Source organism: Dreissena polymorpha, chromosome 5 (assembly GCF_020536995.1).
Source record: "Dreissena polymorpha isolate Duluth1 chromosome 5, UMN_Dpol_1.0, whole genome shotgun sequence".
In the NCBI taxonomy this organism is placed as follows: Eukaryota; Metazoa; Mollusca; class Bivalvia; order Myida; family Dreissenidae; genus Dreissena; species Dreissena polymorpha.
In genome coordinates this window covers 121,460,709-121,480,984 of record NC_068359.1, presented here as the reverse complement: position 1 = coordinate 121,480,984, position 20,276 = coordinate 121,460,709, and the positions used below count along the sequence as shown (strand labels likewise).

At 35.3% G+C, this 20,276-nt stretch overlaps 1 long non-coding RNA gene across 1 annotated transcript; it reads left to right on the top strand.

The window, feature by feature from the left end:
- Positions 1-767: 767 nt before the first annotated feature.
- On the top strand, positions 768-18,237 carry LOC127880578 (uncharacterized). Its single transcript, XR_008049633.1, has 7 exons — positions 768-2,432; positions 9,758-9,889; positions 10,237-10,293; positions 13,102-13,209; positions 13,588-13,864; positions 14,574-14,856; positions 16,440-18,237. It is a non-coding gene; the product is annotated as an uncharacterized LOC127880578 (long non-coding RNA).
- The last annotated feature ends 2,039 nt before the right edge of the window (positions 18,238-20,276 follow it).

The following is a 20,276-nucleotide window of genomic DNA, read 5'->3' as shown; positions in this document are numbered from 1 at the left end:
TGTATTCTATAGGTCTTTGTTACAGGCTATCATATCTAAAGTAATTCACAGCGGAAAAAAGTGTACAGCGCATTTATAGAATATAAAAATGCTATGACATAATAGCTATGTTTGGGCGAAAAACTTGTCTAACAAAAAATAAAACACAAAAATAATTAAAACTATTAAAGCGATGTATTCCACTGTCAAATCAGTAATAAAACATAATAATTAAATATCAGACATCATATACTCTTATCAAGGAGTAAATTAGGGTGACTGAGGTTCATTATTAAAATATATTTTGAATACTATCAACTTGAATATTAACGATTTATTTTTAATCTTTGAACTTATTTTTTTTTTATTTGTTGTGTCTTTATTCGGACGATCAGGTTTTATTCGAAACATCACAGGCCGCTTTAAAAGTGGCCTAGTTGATGTTGATATATTTTCCCATTTTTGTTATGTGTCGCAAAAAAGTGATTATGAGTCAAAATGTGATGTTATGTATGTCAGATGTTCAAAAAATTTGGTAAAATCTGTCAAGAAATGCCCAAATTCAGTACAATGATACGGCTTTTCATTTTCTGTGCATGCACAGATGTGATCTAAATTTAAAAGACGCGCGCGTCACATGTAAAGCCACGTGACCATTGCATCATTGTTTACATAGAGAATAATAGGTTAGTGTTGATTATAGATCAGGTTTATCATGCGAGGCTTAGAAAACAAAAAGCACGAGCCTTGGCGAGTGCTTTTTCGTTTTCGTGCCGAGCATTATAAACCTGATCTATAATCAACACTAACCTATTATTCTATTTATCCCACTTTTTATTCAGTAAACTATTTTTATTTAAACAAAATAAGTTTTCATGAGTGTTTGTCGTACTTTGATAATGACTGTAGTGTAACCAAGGTCAGTGTATTACTCCGCGTTCCAAAAATAACCGCTGATCAAATAATCATTTTTTTTTAAATCAGAATATCGTTCTGTAACAAAGTGTCGAGCGTTATTTATTACAATTTTAATCATATTGAATTGCAAATCTTTAAGTTTTATGATATCAATATGGCATTAAGTTGTTATATACAAGGAACTACATTTGTTTACAACGTAGCCTAACACCACACACAATTCACTTTCGATATCAAACTATCGAGTCGATCACGAGGTGCACAATATTTCCTTCTTTGTTATAATATGTGGTTATTTCGTGACAAAATAACAAAGATTACTTGAATTTAAGCTAATTTTATACATTAACATTTTGAATGTTGAAAGTGGCACCAAAGAATTGTGAGGCAAAGTTGTTCGAACTAGAGAAAGACATTTGCAAGTGAAGTGACTGGGTGGGGCGAACATCAAGATCAACTTGTTCGACGGTAGACATCGGTTGTCTAGGCTGCATTTCGGCCATAGTTTCAGTGCGTGAAGGTGAACAAGAGGAATCTGTTGGATTGTTACATTTACTGGACTGAGCAAGAATGAACACTTTTGCAGCTGTTCAACAGATATGTTGGAATAATTGGTTATGGACTGGACATTTTTGTGCCCTGTTATGGCCATGGTTTCAGTGGGTGGAATGTTTGCATTTCGAAGTTTTTGGACCAGGAATTTGCGAACTGAGTGGTTCGTTATTCTCTTGTGCTTGAGAAAGCCGGCGTCTTTTGCCATGGCCTTCAGCATCTGACCTAACTTGTTGACACCCAATTGTTGACGCAAGAATCACCGGGATGCAGTGTCATTTGTGCGTATTGCCAGGTAGAAAAGATGCTTTAAAGAAAAATCAGATGGACGCATATCCAAGTACATCTTGTAAATGAACACAGGATTTCTTGGTCCAGACGATTGTTTTCTACGGTCAAAGGGGAGCAACTCGAACTGACTTCTTCAAAGGGGAGCAACAACAACAGAACCTATTTGCATAGTGTTAAATTTACCTAATACTAGGTTTTAATGACAATAAATGACAAAAAACTCGTTTTTTGCTACTTTCCTTTGTTTTAAGGTCATTAAGATTGACAAACATTTGAGATTGTTTTTATTATTGATGCACTTGGCAAATACAGGTGACGAGGTGCGTGGGAAAAAGTAGTCCCGGTTCGGCAGTTGATGACGTCATTTCGTGCCATTGATTATAGCCTTGCCGTTGATTATAGATGAAATTTAATCAACGGGGCTTTAATCAACCGATTTCGCTGTAAAAGTGGGATAAAACGCCATTTGCAATGGAGAAACCGCGTATAGGTAGGCCTCCGACATTAACGCAATCAGCTCGTAAACGACAAAGAAAAGCATCATGCGACAAAAAGAAGGCCAGAACTATCGATCTGGGAGATTCGCTTGAGGCATGAACTCGCCTGAAGAATGAAAATAAATGCACGGACTCGGAGTTGGTGAAAATGCTCATCGCATCACAATCAAAAACAACCGTCTCGGCCAAAGAAAAGTACGTATAGATCTAGGTCTAATATGATTATAGGTGCTACCTAATTTACGGGCAAAAGCTTTTTAAGTTTTTTTGATAACTATGTATTTTTAATAAATATATTGACATGATTGTGTTCAAAATATTATAATTGTTGCAATAATTAAGTAATGCATCCAAAAAAAATCAATCTTAAAACAAGTTACATGTTCCAAGCTTAAAGATCTAGCATCTCATATATTTTTTGTTTTCTAGCCACAGGAATTTATAGCTGGTTAGGTGTCTGGTATAGTGGATGGGGTGTCTGCTAACTGGCTTAGTCACTAGGAGGTCTCTGTATTGATCTCTTAAGTGGGAGCATTCTTTAGATAACCCTAAAGACATACTATGGCGTACCATTTGGGTTGAAAGTCAAGAAGACCTTCAAGTTAAAAAGAGAAATGTACGTCAAAGTACAATAATTGTACGTCGACATAAATATATAATACACTTCGAAGTATATATTTGTTCGTCAAAGTACAATTTGTACTTCGACATACATGTTTGTACTTCGACGTACACATTTTTTGAACAGCCAATCAAAACACTAGTCTCTTGAGCCGCTTTTCCTTCAGATTTATTCATAATAAATGTTTAAAATCTCTTTTTTAATTGAGGACAAAATGAATAAAAATATCAGAATGGCAAAAAAACAACACATAGAAGTTTCAAGTATTTAATGCATTGAAATAGATTATATACAAATTTGAAGAAGATTCAATTGTTACCTTTTTAAAATTCAAATTATTCAGCATATTGTGATTATTTATTGATCATGCGGGGCGGAGTATCAAGACCGTCCAGTGCATTACTGTGTAGGAAATTCTCAACGGTAACCAAACAGTTACCAAGCATTAACAGTATAATGTATTATAACCTCTCCGTTGGTCGTATTTTGTGATAACCATAACTTGCATAAGTCAGAGGTTAATTCCGCCACGCCAGGTCAATAAATACGCACAATATCTATGAGTTAGCGGTCGATAGTCGCATAATATGGTATAAATTATAATAATAATAATGTTTAATAAATACGCACAATATCTATGAGTAAGCGGTCGATAGTCGCATAATTTGGTATAAATAATAATAATACTTATGTTCAATGTCAAATATCTCTAAAAGCAACAGATGTAAGGTGTCTTCTGATTGGCTAACACTCAAGGGTCGGTGAAAACTGTACGTCGAAGTACATTTCTCGTTCTACCTAGTAGGTCTTGTAGACTTTCGACGTCATGGTACGTCATATAGACACTAAGTACTGGTCCTACCCAGGAACCAGTTTGTTTCATCAAATGTCTCAATTCAACTTGACAGCTTGCTAAAGCAGTTGCATTTACATGTAGCATACAGTACATGTGATGTGTCAAATCAATTTTGATTGACAAATTTGACAGGATTTTTTTTAGTCCAATAAGTTTTAGACTGCCAAATAACACACACTACGTATTGAAAGCCATACCTGGAGCTTTCGTCTGTATACCACTGACTTCATAAGAAGAATGATTTCTACTGTTGGGAAACGTTAACACCACTTATTGTCTTCTTATTTATTATCAATGTATAATTATGTGTATCAGCATAACAACATACTTGTTTCGCAATTAAAATATTTAATAAATACAGGTATCTTGCAGGTTTCTAATTTTCTTTCGCAAACTATTGTTGAATAGTTTAAATTGTGTCGCCACTAAAAAACTAGCCATTTTGTAGCAATTCTAAAATCACAGTCTAAACTGCATTCACTTAGCTTTACAGTTACAATTTGAATGCAAATATTAGAATGCATCATGTTATATCATCCATATTTTTTTATTTAAACATTCAAATAACACATAATACAGTACATATATAAAAAGATATGTGGTATTGAGTGGATATACAAAACACTTCACATCATTTATTTGCACATAAAATAAGAGTTACAAAATAAGTAAAACTCATCAACCTACATTTCAAGAATATTTACATATATGAAAATACAAAGTGGTGTTATTGTATTACCTTTTACAAAATTAACATTGCTGGTTTTGCACTAGCCATAAAACATTTATCATGGATTAGCAAGTAACAACCAATTTATTAATTACACAATAGAACGGAAATCATATTAATTGCATTATGCATTTACTAAACAAGCCCAGGCCTTGACACTTACTTTTTTGACAGGGTACCCGGAGGGAACCCTACTTTCAACTTTTGGTGGCCCTCACCCAAACTAGGGGGTCCTCTTGTTTAAACACACAGCTACTCTCGGCGTAAGGGCAAATAAGTAGAAGAAACATACTAGTACACATTTTTATTTCCTATATTCAATTTTGTTGCAATTTAAAGCAGACCCATTAAAAGCTCATAACCTTGTCTTGTAAACTTTTGATATCATGTATTTCATCAATATCATCAGCATCGTCATCCTTGTCATAATCATCTTCAGCATTGCCCTTCGCCGCCAGAACTTAGCGTTTCGGAAGTTCTTTTTATAAACTTTTAAGAAATAAAAGGTAATTACGCGTATTCAGGGGTTTCACTGGCTCAACAAAACTTGTTGCAACTTTTTCGCGCCGTGAAAACTGTCGATTATTCCAACCTTATTAATAAGAACAATCATTTAAAGAAACCTTACTACATTAATGTCATTGCCTATATTATCACTTTAAAAAGTATATTATTACATAAAAATCAATAAGTACCTTCATAAGTCATACCTTCATAAGTCTTAATTAATTATTTAATCATAAAATCACACCAATGTACATCATTTGAAAGGGAAAAAGAAACATAAAACATCAGAAAATAAATCATCTCACTTAATTTGTTAAACAGTTATATATGGTCATTTGGACATGTCATACATCAGCTTCTGCTGTTAAATCGTTTTCTGTTAGTGGTGGATGATTTCCAGGATCAATTAAATTATAGTTGATCACGCCTATTTCCTGACAGAAAGGCCCAGATAATTACCACCATCTATTCTAGTTGCCTGAAATAACATAAAGCATATTTTTTTTACAAACTATCAACAAAAAACAAACACATACATGTCACTATCTTTAAATGTCCGAATTTTATCATATCCGAAATATAGTAAACCAAGTGAACGATATAATTTTTCATTTCAGGAATTGTTGGTATCTTAATCAAATTATATCCTTCCAAGGTCATAATAATAATGGAACTATTAAACAGAAATGCTCACAAATACCTGTAGAAAAAAGTGTATACCGGCATGTGTTTTTGTGGAGAAATTAAATGCTTTTGCCAGCCCGATTTTTGGTTTTGATTAAAGAAATAGCGGCCCTAATAATTATAATAATTACTGATCGTCGTGACAGTTTGTCCAAATGTTACTTTTTTGGGGGCTCAATATCATAAAGGAGCCATTAATAATCCGATAATCCGATAAGAACCCCCATAAAACTTGACAATAGCAGTAACAAGAAATATCTTTAAAAAAGATATACGGCGTAAATAGTTTAATGAATGAGATCAAGGATAGCGAATGTCTTTTTCTGTGCAGTTCTTAGCTGCATCACACGCAGTACGGGATGTTACGGGGAGTTTTCGCGGCTTATTTTACATTATAACATATTGCTGGTCATAAACCTATAGATACAAAACAGAAAACCAAAAGAAGAATGGAAGTGAAATTTAAACATATGAGTCAACCGGCCACACGAGAACAAACCTGTTTTAGTGGTCTGTCGGGCATTGCTATTTGATTCGATTATTAACAGTATCGAGAATCATCGTGCTCATGCTTAAAGTGATATTATGGGCATTTTGCACTGTTGAATTGAGCTGAAAAGAATTAACAGGTCAAAATAGTTAGTTAAAATGTGGTTACTGATCAATTATCTGCAACTCACCTTGCTACCAGTTGTTTTTAAAAATATATTTTATATTCGATATTCTTACGTGACCCACCCAGTCCTGTAAGCCGAAATGATCCGTAAAACAATATTGTGTCTTTGTGTCGTATGAACAAATCTGCACTAAAACTAAATTTAGGTTCAACTCGTAAACGCATGATCAGTTGTCAAACGAAAGTACGGTTAATATTCAAATGCATTATTTTTCTCTTTCTGGTATATTGTTTTAGTATGTTGATGCTGCATTAATTACTATAAGTGTATATGAAGTAGAAACATCAAAAATAATCAACGGTTGCGATAGACACCTATAAACTGTTACATGCTCATAATATCACTTTAGTACATTAGGCAATATGGTGGAATAATTATTGTTAAATTTATTAAAAATAATATTTATCATTGTATTGTTGAAAACACATTAAGAATCTATTATTGACATACCATAATTATATTGCTGAATATCTTCTTTTAACATATTTCTGGTCTAAAGAAAATTCCAGGTCACCTAGTTCACGGATAGCGTCTTTATTATATAACGATTATTTTACTGACCGCGAACTCCGGTGATGACCTGTATATAAACTCTGAATGTCCGCGACTTGACCCGAAACCTCGCGGGTTGAAATGCAATTCTTTAAAGTGAGGCCTCGCTTCCACTGCTCTTTATACTTTTACATGTTAACATGTTGACAGGAATATGGAAGTAAGTACTAAATATGAGAACATAGCCTTTTAAGTATAAACGCTTTTGCGCTGGTAATACTCTGAAAATAAAAGGTGTACGCACAAACTGTATTGATGTCGAGAATTGAGTGTAAAACTGTTCTATCTATTAAGCCTTTTCATTAGAGATACAATTGTTTCATACAGTAAAACAGTGTTACAAAGACGCGGATATGTTTCCAATGTTCTGGTGGTATACTCAAATCAGCCAATGGAATAAATGAAGTGTATTCATTCGTACCTAGCCGCGGGAAATTTTATTTGAATTTTATTGGACACTTACAAAGGTCAAGTCAGGGTGAAAAGCTGGCTTATGCAGCTTACGCCGAAAAACACCGTTTGTAACACTTACACGCTTCAGTGATTTCAATATACTCTCTGCACTGTAGGTCGCTTACATCGTCGAAAATCAATATTTACAACTGACAGACGCTGGCCGCTAATGCTGGTCGCGTGCTTTCGATTCGCAGTACATTTTCGGATAAGATTTTACAGATTTTTTTTTATACGCCGCTCTTTAAAAATTGGAGGCACTTTTAAAAATTCAAATGGTCAATCAAGACAAAGTGGTTCTTTAAATTTAGGGTTCCCGGAGGACCACCCAGCTTGAAAGAACTGGTGGTCCTCGCCAAAATCTGGGGGCCTCGGGTCCCCGGACCACCGTCAGTGTCGAGGCCTGCAAGCTATTTGCTACTGTTTAGAATTACACTATCTTACTAAAAATGATCACTGGTACTTAGTGCTTTTACATAGTTGTGGTAAGTTTTGTATTACTAGTTTGACAATAATCGGCAGACACTTGTCGATATACAGACAAAATTTGCATGGAAACTTTTTCATATTTATTCAGCATAATTGCCTTCAAATTGTTAATTTAACAACCCTTTGACATTGTTTGCACATCTGATCTTATTATACCATAGCTGATTTTTGTTTATAGATAGACATATATAGACTTTTCAAAGTTCTATAAAAGTTCACACATGTTCCATCCAAGTAATCAATCAGAACCAATAAAGATCACCACAGATAGTAAATGTGTGTATAGCTTGGAAATTTTGATAGTTCGGGAATCCCTCCTCTGTTGATTTCTGTAAACCAAAACTGTCAGTTTTGCTGGATATAATCATAATAATGGCTTGTATAATGCCCAGCTCTTGCCTTGGCAGAACAGCTTCTAAAAACGGAAAACCAACAAATATCTTAAAATTTGATCAATAATGCAGACAATTTAAAAATGTCTTTTTTTGTTGATTTCGAATCTGGAAGATTTTTTACGTAAGATTGTGGTACGAAAATTCCAACGGTATCGGATTTCGTGGTTTTAGGCCTAAACTATTTATAGTGATATGTAACCTTTTGGGATATCGGTAAAGTGCGAGCAGACGAGGTAAAAATTCTTTAAAAATTAAAGCTAAAAGACTAAAAAGTTAGATCTGAATATCTTAAAAATTTGTGAATAAATGTGTTTCTGTTGGGTAACAACGACAACTTACTAGAATATTGCTCATGATCAAACGTAAAACTTCTTTCTGAGAGCGAATGGAAAATGCGTCACAAATTCTGATACATAAACAGTAGGGTGTCGTTATTGAAATACCGCGAGAATACTTGAAGAATAGAGATGCCAACTATAGTGTTTAAAACAAATAATTTTTTAACAAGCGTTTGTGATTTGTCAGGATAATAATAACAATAAGATATCGAAAAGATCAAAGCAAATAAATTCGACAGAAATCGGAGATTCGGCAATATATTAAAGACGGGTTATGTTCCCCTAAATTGTGTTCGGTGAAGACTGTTACTATATGTAGTGAACCAGGTTTCGGCTTATACCCACTAAAGAAGAGCATTCAGGGGAGATAATTGAGTAATGACCTAATTCTGGAACGGTTGCGAAGAAAAACAAATAATGCGAGAATATTTAGTGCGATTCGCTACACAATTATGATGTCATTGATATAACTTTTTCTAAGGTATGTATTTACATGTGATTTAGCATATGTCAAAGTGTTTTTGATTTGTTCAAGTTCTTAAATAGCATCGCGAAAATATATGTCGCGTGGCAAATTTTTTTGAGACGTATCCATATGTGGTATTCTTATGTAATTTTATGTCTAAATTCCCATATGTATGAACGGTCAACGCCCGCTTCGCGGGCTTTTGCCCGTATAAACGATTTAAATTTTAACGTAGTTTTGTTTATCTAATTTTACTTCTTAATGAATTCGAGAATTTGATAATAAGCAAGCAACTTGGTTTCCGATTGTTCTTACATCGAACATTACTGGTGCAGTACTTAAATTCGGACAGTATAATGTCCGAATTTATTGATCACTCATTTAGCTATGGAGCCAGATAAATGTATCAAGTTATCAAATTGTTTTCTTAACATTTAGTTTCACAAAATTAACATGTAAACAAACTTTGTCACAAATATACGTGTAGATTACATTTGCACTGTTTTTAATATGAATATAAAACATTGCCACATAATTGTGTTAATAAATGCCCGTAAGCAGTCCTTACCTTTTAATACTGGTCATTCATCTTAATACTTATGTAAACTCTGCTCTTCACATAAATGAAACCATCATAACGCTTATAAGAGTTTTCAACTTATTTTTTTTCTTTTTATAAGTTATACATTATCCTATGTGTATCTAGTATATCACGGTAAGAAATGTATTTCACATATTGCCTTCATTTAAGACATTCTGAGTTAGAGGAAAGTTCAACTTCAACACACTCAAAAAGAAGAAAGCTGTCTACACCAAAGTCAAAGCTTGTGGAACAACCACACTGGTCAAGTGAATTGTCAGATGTTGCACATGCAAGTGGCAGGTATATTTATAAAAATGATAGATATTGAATTTTAATGGCATGGTGCAGAGTTCTCTTACACAGTGTGCGAAATTCGCACTAGCCCGCAGGGTTTTTGCTAGTGAAAATCCATTCGGGCTTGTGGGAATTAAACAATTTATATAGTCGGGCTAGGAAGAAATTTTTCTTTTTATATATGTGTATTAGAATTTGGGCTATTACTTTAAAATCTCAATTTTGCGCACTGCTAACACGAATTTTATCAAGTGAACATGCTGCTTTTGTTACTTCGCACTGCTAACATGAATTTTATCAAGTGAACATGCTGCTTTTGTTACTTTTATAAATATCTGCAATTATGATTACAGTTCATGAATATCTGGCGTCCAGGAGATGTCGGACTTCACAGACATGGACCATGATAGGTGAGATTTGATAAAAAATATTAATTATGGAATTACAAACTTGTCTTATCACCACATAGCTCAGTTGGTAAGAGCTTCGTTTTATTTTTCCAGGGGTTTTGGGTATGACACTCTACCCAGCGCCACACACAAGTGGTGATTGGTCTTCAGGGAATTTAACTTTTTTTCTACTTGTAAAGCATTGCGAGCAGCTTTAATACTAACTCGCAAAATCAAAAACATTCTCGCAAATTTTAGTTTTATATTAAGTTCTTTTTTCCACTTGTAATTTCTGTTGTTGTTTTTTTAACTCAACGGTTAACTTTGCTTTATCTTCCGTATTGTTTTTTCCGTCTGTGGGCAACAAGAAACTAGGAATTTTTCACTTCGACGCCATGCCTGTTCAAGTTCTATAAACACGTGTGAGTAATAGACTGTTTCACGTTCTCTGTACCAATACCATCTGCGTACCTGTATTATAAGTATACCAGTCTACATACAAGGTGAGCGCTTAAGCATACGGGTATTCAGACGTTCTATAAATTGACCTACAGTTTAGCGTTCACGACGTCGAGCGCATTAAGTAATATTACTCTTTTTTCGGCGTAGCTGTATTAAGCCAGCTTTTCACCTTACCTGACCTGTGTAAGTGTCCAATAATTCAAATAATATTTCCCGCGGCTAGGTACGTATGAATACACTTCATTTATTCCATTGGCTGATTTGAGTATACCACCAGAACATTGGAAACATATCCGCGTCTTTGTAACACTGTTCTACTGCATGAAACAATTTTATCTCTAATGAAAAGGCTTAATAGATAGAACTGTTTTACACTCAATCCTCGACATCAATACAGCTTGTGCGTGCATCTTTTATTTTCATAGAATTACCATTGCAAAAGCGTTTATACTTAAAGGCTATGTTCTCATATTTAGTGCTTACTTCCATATTCTGTCAACATGTAAACATGTAAAAGTATAAAGAGCAGTGGAAGCAAGGCCTCACTTTAATGGATTGCATTTCAACCCGCGAGGTATCGAGTTTATATACAGGTCATCACCGGAGTTCGCGGCCAGTAAAATAATTGTTATATAATATAGGCGCTATCCGTGAACTAGGTGACCTGGAATTTTCTTTAGACCAGAAATTATTCCAACATATTGACTAATGTATTAAGCATGAGTGCGATGATTCTCGATATTGTTAATAATCGAATCAAATGGCAATGCCCAACAAACCTCTAAAACAGGTTTGTTCGAAGAACGCGCCTATAAATACGGATACTTCGCGTGTGGCCAGTTGACTCATATGTTTTAATTTCACTTCCATTCTCTTTTGGTTTTCTCTTTTGTTTCTATAGGTTTATGACTAGCAATATGTAATAATGTAAAATAAGCCGGGAAAACTCCGCGTAACATCCCGTACTGCGGGTGATGCATCTAAGAACTGCACAGAAAGACATTCGCTATCCTTGATCTCATTCATTAAACTATCAACGCCGTATATCTTTTTTAAAGATATGTCTTGTTTCACTATTTCTTTACTCGCAAAAAAATACTAGTGGCTTAAAACTTAACTCGCAATCGGTATTTTTCACTTGCATTTTGCGAGTGTGCAAGTGTTAATTTCGAGTCCTGGGTCTAAAAACTATTTATATTGCCATTTGCCCATAGTAGGCACTACCTCTGAATAATGATCTAAGTAGGGCAGCAGTAAGTTTCTTGTATGAGTATGTGTGTGTGGTACTTGTAAACTGCTTAGATAGGCTAATAGCTTTGCCAGGACTTGTGTGCAACACCATTGACTTACAGTGGTGATGTGACCGAACTACAAGCTAGCAAGTTTTCTGGATTCTACCATGACTATCAACGATCATTGAAAGTGTCTGACAATCTGCTCATTTAAGTCATTGATGATGAATGTTGATTGTCAATTTTTCAGACTAGTGCATAATGCCTCAAGCGTAACATATCATAGAGAAAGTTTTGTTCCAGTAGATATAAACCAGAACACCCTTGCACTCCAGATTAATAGGCCATCTACCAATTACTCAGCTTACTGTACCAGCTAAATTGCATATATGTTACAATTCTGTGTTACTGTTTATGTTGAAATACATTCTTTTTCAGTCCGAACAGAAGTGGGGAAAGAGCTTTCATAAGATATGTGATAATTCAAAAAATATAAATATATAAACATTAAAGCGGGTATATACGATCTTGTCAAATATTTGTTAATAAATATAAAATGTGTAAAAAACTTGTTATACATATATTTCAATATAAACTAAAATAAAAGTAAAGAAGAACATGTGTCGAAAAATGCTAAATAAGCCAGATATTTAATTCTGAAATCGAAAAAGGCTGTACAGCCGAATTCGCCAGCATGTATATCATGCATGTACGATGTGAATCTAAATTTAGTTTAACGGTTCATTTGAAATTCCTGCAGCTATATCGATTCATACGACACACGAACACTTACTAAAAAGACGAATGCATCGGTTATTGTAGGAAAATAATTACGAATTATCTTCGTCACAACCGGCTCGGGGCGCTAATTTGTATTTGCTGTATTTTATGAAATTCGTCTTAAATGTATCATTTTTCTTGCATATTGTGTGTTATTATAACATATTTGTATCAATATTTTACAATTCAGCACATATAAAAATCGTATATACCCGCTTTAACCTTGTTCATGTGCTTCAGGCTTTACCCAAAAACAAAACAGAAATCATACTTTTATCATATTATCATGTAAATTGAAATATTTGGACATGTATAGAAATAAGTGCTTTAAGTTTTTTTTCTGCCATTTTGCCAGAGTGAATAATCCAGATACCCCGTCCAGTCCAGATGCAGGTGCCATCCGTGATAGTAAGGACGCAACTTTCCAACTTGAGGAAGAGCTTGACATTTCCTTTTCACATATGTAAGCATAATATAACATAGTTTGTTGCAAATTAGCTGAAAGTATAGATAGAATTTTCTCTTTTAAAAGTTGAATTGAATAGTTGTGCTTCCTTTTTTGACTCAGCACTAGTTGATGTGATATGTTTCTTTTTCATAATAAACATCACAGGCTCTATTTAAGATGAGAATAAATCATCATAAATAGTAGAACAAAAAAGAGTTATTGGTCAAATCTGCATAAAGGGTGCATCTGCAACTAGATACACATACACTTTCCTATGACTACTTAGGGATGAACATTGTCAACCTCATCAGTATCTTTTGGTGTATATAATCACATGTCTTGTTTTGTTAATTTTACCTTAGTATATTATAAACGCTTTACTTGACATAACAGGGAATGAGACATTGAGGTGAGCAACGTGCCAGATGTAGGGCCGATCGAAGCTGGAGACTTTGGTGATGAAGAGAATGATGACGATGAAGAGGACAATTGTTCCCCCAAGCTTCAGAAATTGAAAAGCATCACTGAGGAACACTGCAAGCAGCCCATGTACCTACTCACAGATTCTTGTTTGGTTTCACTGCTGGCTGACATCCCAGTATCCTGTAGATGTGGGGAAAAACCAAAGCCGACAAAAAAGAGAGTTGGGTCGGCTGTCACAGTAAACTGGGTAGGATATGTGACAAAATGTAAATGTATGTTAACTAAAATAAAAATAACTGAATAGTATGAGATTTTCCTAAGAAAAAATCAGTAGTGGTAGAAGTAGTAGTAGAAGTAGGAATAGTAGTAGTAGTGGTGGTAATGGTAGTAGTAGTAGCAGTAGTACTAGCAGTATTGGTTGTAGCAGTAGTAGTAGCAGTAGTGGTAGCAGTAGTAGTAGTAGTGGAAGTGGTGGTGGTGGTGGTAGTAGTAGTAGGAGTAGTAGTAGTGGTAGTGGTTATGGTAGTAGTAGTAGCAGAAGAACTTGTAGTATTGGTTGTAGGAGTAGTGGTAGCAGTAGTAGTAGTAGTAGTGGTGGTGGTAGTGGTGGTGGTGGTAGTAGTAGTAGTTGTTGTTGTTGATGTTGTTGTTGATGTTGTAGTGTTTGTTCTTGTTGTATTACTAATAGTCGTATTTGTGAAAGTAGTAGTAGGAGTAGTAGTTATTATTGTTGTAGTAGTAATGGTAGTAGTAGTTGCAGTCATGGTAGTAGTTGTTGTAGTCGTAGTAGTGATAGTAGTGCTTGAAGTAGTTATCTATTTAGTGGAGTAGTATTAGCAGGAATGGTGGTTGTAGTGGTGGAAGTAGCTGTAGTGTATTAATATAATAACCTTATTATACTCTTTCTTCTTACAGTAATAAATAATAATAATAAATGATGGTTTGTTTTTCTTCAGATTTGTGATTGTGGGAAGACGGTGAAGTCTTTGGCAAGCCAGCTTGCATTGCGTTACGGCTCTTTTCTGGGCAATTTTATGCTCATGGCATCAACAATTTTGTCTGGCAACAACTATCAAAAGGTTGCACTGCTGGCCAAGTTCATAAATCTTGGTCTCCCTCATAGAACAACCTTCCAAAAGATCCAGGGATATTTTGTCGCTCCTACAGTTGAGCAGTACTGGAGTAATATTCAAGCCTCAGCCATTGAAGAGACCAGAGCAACAAATGTAGTCATTTCAGGTGTGTTACTTTTTTTCATGTCACTGTGTTTTTAATTTGTATTAAATAATGTTTAGAAATACAATAATGCCGAGTTATATGAACACTTAAAATGATCAAAGCGCTGAAGGCACTGTAGGTGTTCGCTGTTGTATAAGTTAAGACGCAACTCAGTTTAAAAAATTATGTAATAGCTTTTTATATTGCAAGTTTTAAATGGACACAACCCATAAAAATTTATAAAGAGTGTGTCTTTAAGCAAAGGTCCAGATGTTGTTGTTTTTTAATCAATAATAAAAAATATAATTTAAGCTTCATTTTGGGTAAACAGGGCTTAATGCATATGCATTAATTGTCATCCCAGTACCAGAGACTCTTTAAACGAAAAACATTATCAAATCAGAAATGTCGCCCTTGATTAGCTTGCGCGCATTGCAAATCATTGTGCACAGGCTAATATTATTTGACATGCATTAAGCCCCGTTTACCCTGAAAACAGCCAATATGTACAGATTTCAATGATAAACACTTAGACTGGCCAATGTTGTCTTACAAGCTGTTAAACACTATTAGTCATATACACCCACTGCAGTGAACAGGCAGATGTGGTGGTTATCTTTCCCAGCACACGCTTCTAGCATACATTAGTCGTCTGCTAATTTTACTGAAACAGGCAGTGGTTGTCTTTCCATAGCGTAGTTAAGCAGTTAAGCGCATACTGATTTGCAAAATTTGCTCTGTAACATTAGTGTGAGCTAACGCTTACACTAAAAACTGATAGATGCCTTAACCTAGTGATCAATATGAATTGCATAATTTACATTGTGTACATTTGTAATTAAAGGTGATGGAGCATGTACAAAACCCAACCTGATCTGAAAACATCAAATTGCTGAGCATATTCTACACATGCTGGCAGTGATATTCTTAAAATAGTTAAGGGTTATCAATTTTTTGTCGAGACCGCTTGCGGTGACCTCGAAATAGTTGTCACAATGGCGGTTCAGTGTAGGTGCGTTCGTCCGTCTGGCTGGGCGTCCGTCCGGATTATGCTTGTCCGAGCGTAACTCAGTCATTAATAGGCGGAATTTTAAATAACTTACCATAAATGTTCACAATAATGAGACAGCCTGTTATGCGCAAAAACTGTGTGGCTATGAAAAAGGTATAGGTCACAGTTTGAGGTCAAAATTAGGTAATATTTTGTTGTCCAGCTCGTAACTTTGACATACCTTGGTTGATTTTGATATTACTTGGCACAAATGTGAAGCACAGTAAGAGGAAGTGTCAGGAATGAGACCCAGGTATCTATCTGAAAGGTAAAGGTCACACTTAGCCTTTCAAGGTCATATTTCAATATTGTGTTTTAATAGGCTTGTCCCGTCCATATCTTTGTTATAAATGGATGGATAAGTAGCGGGGTAGAAATATGATGATTAAATCAGTAAATTGTGGCAATTATGCGAAAATCATGCAAAGTTTCTGATGGGTTGTGCATATTTACACATTTGCTAACACTAATATATATTTTCTATTCCTATACCACATGGAATGTTTGTTAAAGTGTTTTAGCTTATTTTTTACAGTATGTCTATTTGTTTTAGCTACAAAAGGAAGTTTTCCAAGAGAGGGAACAAGTGGACAGTGTACCCAGTGAAGGTGACGAAGGCCTTCAGCTACATTGAAAAGCTGGTGGTTGCAGCAGTCAACGAGTACTGCACAGGCAAGAAACGAATCTACCATCCAATCAAAAGACAGGCTGGCGATTCCAGAAACATTGCTTCCACCATTGCTTCCATCGAACTGCAGAACTTCTCTCAAAGGAAGTCAAGATTGGCAAAATGGAGGAAGAATCTGAACTAGGCAGATTATCTGCAAACATTCAAAGACACTGATGTCTATTGTGTTGGAATTATTGATGTTTTTGTTTTATATTTGTCAAAAAGATTCACAGGCAATCTAAATCATAATACTTTCAAGCATTAACACAGTATTATTAGCTCGGCTGTTTTTGGAGGTATTGTCATAGCCTCCTCGTCGTCCCCCGTCGTGCTAAAACCTTTACATTGGCTCTAAAATTAAAGTGCTTCCACCTACAACTTAGAAACTTCATATGTACATGCACCTTGATGAGTTCTACACGCCACACCCATGTTTGGGTCACTAGGTCAAAGGTCAAGGTCACTGTGACCTCTAATATAAAAATTTAACTTTGCCTCTAACATCACAGTGCTTCCACCTACAACTTTGAAACTTCATATGTAAATGCACCTTGATGAGTTCTACACGCCACACCCATATTTGGTTCACAAGGTCAAGGACACTGTAACCTCTTAAAAATTTTAAAAAAACCTGTCAAGCTTTCGCAGCCGAGCGTGGCACCCGTTATGCGGTGCTCTTGTTCTCATCAAATTTTTATCAAATGTTCATCTCAACAGTGCTGTGAAGAAATTATGCCACCCTTGTGCTAGCTCCTCAATGCCAAGGTCTACTGAAGGAGTTTTTCAAATGCCTGTTTTAAAAACAACGGGACGTATTATAGTTTCACCTTGGCGGCGGGCGGGCGGCGTACACAGCAGTGTCCGCCTTCTAATTCAAATAGTTTTCATCCGATCTTCACCAAACTTGGTCAGAAGTTTTATCTAGACAATATCTAGGTCAAGTTCGAATATGAGATATGCCGGGTCAAAAACAGGTCACAGAGTCACTAAGTGCATTTCCAGCATTTAGCATGGTGTCCGCTCTCTCATTGAAGTAGTTTTCATCCGATCTTCACCAAATTTGGTCAGAAGTTGTGTCTAGATGATATGTAGGTCCAGTTCAAATGTGGATCATGGGAAAGGTATACAGTTGTCCAAAACCTTCAAACGGGCGTATCTTGTGACAGTTTGGCACTCTTGTTCACTCCTGAAGCAAAGCTGTAGCTGTTTGTGTCCCCCACTCTGTACTGGGGGACATATTGTTTTTGCCCTGTCTGTTGGTTTGTTTGCTAGTGTGCGTCAAACTTTAACATTGGCCATAACTTTTGCAATATTGAAGATAGCTACTTGATATTCGGCATGCATGTGTATCTCACAGAGCTGCACATTTTGAGTGGTGAAAGGTCAAGGTCATCCTTCATGGTCAAATATATGGGGGATATAGTGTTTCACAAACATTTTTTTTCTTTCAAACATAACATTTTCTTCTGTCTTCTTATTATTCTTGACAAGTATTATGTAATAAACAACAGTTGCATGATTGCAAATTTACACATGGAATGATGGTGGTTATACTGCCACCACATGAAGCTCAGCTACGTTGTCGAATGAAACGTAAAAATGGGTGGAGCTTTGAATACACAGTTAATATTGTTGTCTGCAAACAAAATAGCGGCCGGTCGCAAATGTCGTATTATAAGATTAAACAAGGGACAAAATTGTCACAAAACCAGGTTTTCATTGTGAAAAAAAAATCTGATAAAGGGAGAAAACTCAAACTGAACTTTTGAAATGACCAAAAAAAATTAACCCCCTTTGTAAGTTTTTTTTTTTTTTTTTTAATCTATTTTTAGTCGTGGCGACCTTGACATTGGAGATATTGATGCGATTCTTTCGTGGGACACACCGTCCCATGATGATGAACAAATGTGCCAAATGATTTTAAAATCTCACAATGAATGACATAGTTATGGCCAGGACAAGCTCATTTATGGCCATTTTTAACCTTTGAACTCAAAGTGTGACCTTGACCTTGGAGATATCGACGTAATTATTTCGCGCGACACACCGTCCGATGATGGTGAACAAATGTGCCAAATGATTTTAAAATCTGACGATGAACGACCTAGTTATGGCTCGGACAAGCTCATTTATGGCCATTTTTGACCTTTGAACTCAAAGTGTGACCTTGACCTGGAGATATCGACGTAATTATTTCGCGCGACACACCGTCCAATGATGGTGAACAAATGTGCCAAATGATTTTAAAATCTGACAATGAACGACATAGTTATGGCCCGGACAAGCTTATTCCGCCAGCCAGCCAGCCCGCCCGCATTCGCCAATCTAATAACCAGTTTTTTCCTTCGGAAAACCTGGTTAAAAATGAAAATAAGCGTGACAATATTTTGATTATTTCCAAGCTGACTATCGATCTAAATAAAAGAGTGATAATTAAATAATTAGTTCTTTGTCGTTGATGTTACAACTTTCTGCCGATTTACGATTGAAATGAAAAGGTGAAAATTAATTAATTTGATCGTTTTACTTACACACTATGCTAACTAACAACGGCGTATTTTAATCAAAGGAAAACGTGAAAAACACGTGCGGTTTAATTGCAATTAAAGTTTAATTAAAGGTACGAATTTGTCACGCATAGGAAGGGTAAATTTTTTATTTATTTTTTTTTATTCAATATAATAGGGTAATTCATGCCGTCTACTATATAAATGGAAGTAACCACTTTGTCCGTACAGTCGCTAACATGACTTCTTTAACTTTAAAGCATCCTTTGGACGAAAATGAGTCTGAACAAACAAAAAAAAAAAAAAAAAAACAAAAAAATAGAGATGTATATTATGACATGTGCTTGTTGTCATTAAAAGAAATATGAAAAATCTATAGTATATATTGTTATTTGAAACAAACGAAAACTGGTTGGCAATAGGCCCAAAACGCACCACAGACAATCTAGGATCCAAAAAATTTCCGGGGGGGCATGCCCCCTGAATCTCGGTGGCTCAAAGATATTTTGGGTCAGCGCTATCCCTGAGCTGGGAGTGGTTGGAGCTTTACTGGAATCACTGTCCTGTCAATCGATATCCAATGTGTCTGCTAAATAAATCCTATACCCCTAAAAGGATTTTCATCAAACTTTGTTCAATGTTCACCTCCACAAGGTATGTGCATAAGTTATGCCACCTTTTTAATTGATTCAATGTCAAGGTCCCTTGAGGGTCAAAGGTCAGACAGCCAGTATTTCTTGTTATGTCCATACCCATTAAATGATTTTTTCCCACTAGGCTCAATGTTAACCTCGGCATGGCAATGTGCATAACATATTTGGAAGTTAAGTCAGCTAAAGGTCAAGTTTATAATTTATGGTTACGTGACAAACGGTCAAATTTTTAGACAGTCATATCTGCACTATAAATCAAATACCCATTGATGTATTTTTCAAACTTTGTAAAATGTTCTCATAGATAGAAAATGTACATATTTTTGTCTTATATTTTATTCTTATGCCTCATACACATTTGTGTCTAGTCAAGAGTTAAATATGGTAGAAACTGAGGTAACAACGGTTGATTATTATGAAATTATATAATACATCCTTAAAATAACAATGCTGCAAATTACCTTTTGTTTTCAAATTTAAAAAGAGCATATTGTTTCCTAAAATAATTCTACAATTTCATTTCTGGTTGCCATTGTTATTGCTGTTTTCCAGCAATATAT